At 35.6% G+C, this 3,869-nt stretch overlaps 1 pseudogene; it reads left to right on the plus strand.

Annotated features, from left to right (window-relative positions):
* The first annotated feature begins 355 nt into the window (after positions 1 to 355).
* LOC110931401 lies at positions 356 to 1,011 on the plus strand (annotated as a pseudogene).
* Positions 1,012 to 3,869: the final 2,858 nt, after the last annotated feature.

A 3,869-nucleotide genomic window follows, 5' to 3' on the forward strand; every position in this document is an offset into this window, starting at 1 on the left:
ACTGTTTTAAGGTCCCTTTTTTTGTCCTTTAGTGCAGGGGTAGTGTGGTCATAAAAAAATCTTCATCTTTTACCCAGATCTTCATCTTCCCCAAAAGTCTCCCACCTCTCTCTCTCTCTCTCTCTTCTCTCTCTCTATCTCTAAAGTTTCCACACTCTCTCTCTAAAGTCATCACTCTCCTCCTCCTCCTCCGGTTAACGCCGCTGTAGCTGACGTGGCGGTGGCGACGAAGACACTCATCCTCCGGATTCCTCTGGTGAACGGTGCTGATGCTGACGTGGCAGAGGCGTTTCTGGTGCCAAATCGAAACCTAAGCTTGCCATTTCTGTAAAGGTAATTTCCAGATCCACCCACCATGTTTCTCTCTCATGTTTCTCTCTCATGTTTCCAGATCCACCCACCAGATCCCCAAATTAATGTGCTGCAAAAGGAGATTTCATCATTAAACAAGTCTACTGATCCACCGTCTATTGCATTCATTGAAGCACTCCTTCAATTTCACTTACTTCAAGTGATAACAACTTCAAGTCCTGGAAACATTATACGGGGTTTGGGAATGGTTTCAACTTTTTTACCCCTGTTAGATGACACCGAGCCCACACACATGAATCTTGTCTGTTTGCTGTGAAGACTCTACAAAAACTCATGGATTACAGCAATTCAGCAGTCACTCTTTTACAAGACTTGGGAGGAGTTAACCTTTTCACCAACCGACTGCATATAGAAGTTGTTAGAATGATTGATTCAATGAGAATTGGGGAGTCCTCAGACACAATTGATGATCATATTCATTCACAACACAGGCTTATTAGGGTTTTAGTAAAGGCACTTAGTTCAGCTACTTACGCCTCAGCAAGTACTACAAGATCTCAGAATCCTCATGATATCTCCCTACCAGCAACTCTTTCAATGATCTTTAAAAACACGGATACATTTGGAGGTGATATATATTCATCAGTTGTGCAGGTTAACCGGAGGAGGAGGAGAGTGATGACTTTAGAGAGAGAGTGAGGATACTTTAGAGATAGAGAGAGAGAAGAGAGAGAGAGAGGTGTGAGACTTTTGGGGAAGATGAAGATCTGGGTAAAAGATGAAGATTCTTTTATGACCAAACTACCCCTGCACTAAAAGGACAAAAAGGGACCTTAAAACAGTCAAAAATGAGATATTTTGAGTTTTGGACTAAAATGGCAACAAAATACAAACCACAGGGACCCAGATGTAATAAGTTTGAGATTTGGACTAAAGTGGCAAAACTGGCCAAACCACAGGGACCAAAATGGCAGTTTACTCATTTTTAAATTATGTGTTGAATGTTTAATATTAATGTTGAGGAATGTAGTAATTGTATATTATAGAAATGTATTCGTTTTTGTGTTTAATTAGTTTTATTTGTAATAAAACAAGAAAAAAGGAAGATGGTACGAAGGTTTAAGTGACGCCATTAAAGAGGGTAGGAGAAGGCAGTGGATGGTTTCAGTGACGTAACTCAAGAAGATTAGAGAGAGTTTGGATATCTAATCTGGGCACTCCTTCCCCCTAGAAAATAAAAGTCATATATTCAAGATTTATTTACTGAATCACAGTTACGCTACGTAGATGTTTTTGATATATGGTGTGTAAGGTAGTAGAGGTCTAGAGGAGACTTTTCGTATGTATGTCAACATCCATCAATTAACTTGCTAGTGTAAATCGAAGACTTAGGCATGTTGTTCCATATATCCTTTGAAAATGTAAAATGACCGATTAATGGTTCAAATATGACATTGATTTGAGTTGAAACAAATAAAGATGGCTTGACAATATGTAATTCTAGTTCCCCTTGTAACTAGTTCATTGGATGAGGCTTTAGCCGAGTGATAAATGACTGTTATCTTTTTTATCTTTTGGGAAGCGGAGTGACTATTAAAACTCTACCAAAAGTTTTGATATCCCAACATAAGATTTCAATTTGCTTATGGTGGAGGAGCCATTCCTTTCATATATTCTAGCCTCCTTTAATCCTGCACTTTCACATAATTTTTATCCTAAACTACGTTCAAACCATCAAAACACTGGTATCACTCCTTTCAAATACCCTACAACTTTTTTTTAAACAAAAAACAAATTCAACAAATTGAAACTACTACAACATAATATTATTAAAACATAAAGATAATAAATAACTTATAATTAACAAATAACACAACTTAAAATTGATAAATACATAAAAAATTCTTTCTATTGCGGATGAATTCACATGATTTTCCAAACCTCAAGGTGAGATTCAAATTATCAGGGGTCGTATGTCCGTTTATATTCACCAAGGGTTACCCAAATGGCGTCCTCGTTTTGATTTTGTTGATTGTTCATCGCCTCTTTGAGCAATCTGTCAAACTTAGCACCGTTAAGTTGGATAATATGCCACCTATTCACGAGTTCGTATACTTTGTGGGTTCTGTTACCTATTTTTTCCTGAAATACGTCTATGATTTGACGCCACGTCTCACAAGACCCTCGAACCATGCGCACGTGAAAGTAACCAAACACTTACCAACGTGATCTCTTTGTTTTTTGGTCCGTTCGGCCATTTGATTAATAGAGGGTGTAATGTTTGTTTAGAGATTGTTAAAAAAAGGAGTGTGTGAAGTGTGGTGTAGTGTTTATAAAAGAAATGAGTTATATATAAGGTGTTTAGTTGTAAAATAAGTTTTTAAGGATCCATAAGATCGTTCAACCCATGTTTCCATCGGTCATATTTGGCCACACAACTGCAGCTTCCACTACCCTTGCAACTTGCCCGCCAAGCCTACTCGAAGGGGTGGCAGCGGTGTAGCCGTTGTAGGTTCAAACCCTCGCACGCTACCCCTGGGTTACCCCCTCCACCTATATACACCATATGTGTTTTGGTTTTGGTCAAGGTTTTGTTAATGCATTAGATAGTTTTGGCCAGTTTTAGCTGTTAAAAAAATAAGATAGTTTTGGCCAGTGTTAGCCGCTAAAAAAAGTAAGATGGTTTTGGCCACTTTTCTAAACAAATTAATTGGAAAGCTAAACATATATGAAAAGTCTCTTACACGTTTGAGAGAAAAAATATCCCTTTGAAGTGCTTTATAAATCTTGTATAAGTCAGTTACATTTTTATTTGTACTATTAAGAGAGGATCAAGATTTCTTAGTGTTATCATTCAATACAAGACAATGATTCACACTTGCACACGCGCATAAGGTTAAGTTCAGTACACATACACATGGAAGTTATGGTACAAAGTGAAAGAAACAATAAAAACCACCGTGACATGTTTATAAATAACAATAAGAGTTAATTACACAGATGAATCTCTGTGGTTAATAGCTATTTTTACATTTGGGTACTAACTTTTTTAACACGTTTGAAGTTTTAATAACTAATATTAGTAAATACTTAAAAGTTTGTAAAGAGCTAGAAGTGAGGTGGAGAGATAAAATTTGTATACTCTACCATTGTTAACTCTTTTTATCTTTCTCAATTAATTTATACGGCATTGACTTTTTTATACGATATTATCTTTTTTAAATATACTATTAAATCTAACAATTTTTTCTCTATTGTATGAGTACACTTGTATATATTTTAAAAGACATATAATCATATTGTGCATATAACTATGTTGTTATATATTAACACGTTGTTGATATGTGTCAAGTTCTAGATAATTGTGCATATAATTTTATTGTTATATCATTTACAGGGTGTCGATATGTGGTAGATCTGGAAAATTGCGTTATTAATAATTGTGCTGTTACATAACAACACGTTCGTTTTTGTAATTAGAAAACTATTTCTTTAATTATAGAAAGTAAATCAATTGTGTACTCTTATCAAAAAGAAAAAAAAAATGTTCGATTTAA

Source organism: Helianthus annuus, chromosome 3, assembly GCF_002127325.2.
Source record: "Helianthus annuus cultivar XRQ/B chromosome 3, HanXRQr2.0-SUNRISE, whole genome shotgun sequence".
Taxonomy (NCBI): Eukaryota; Viridiplantae; Streptophyta; class Magnoliopsida; order Asterales; family Asteraceae; genus Helianthus; species Helianthus annuus.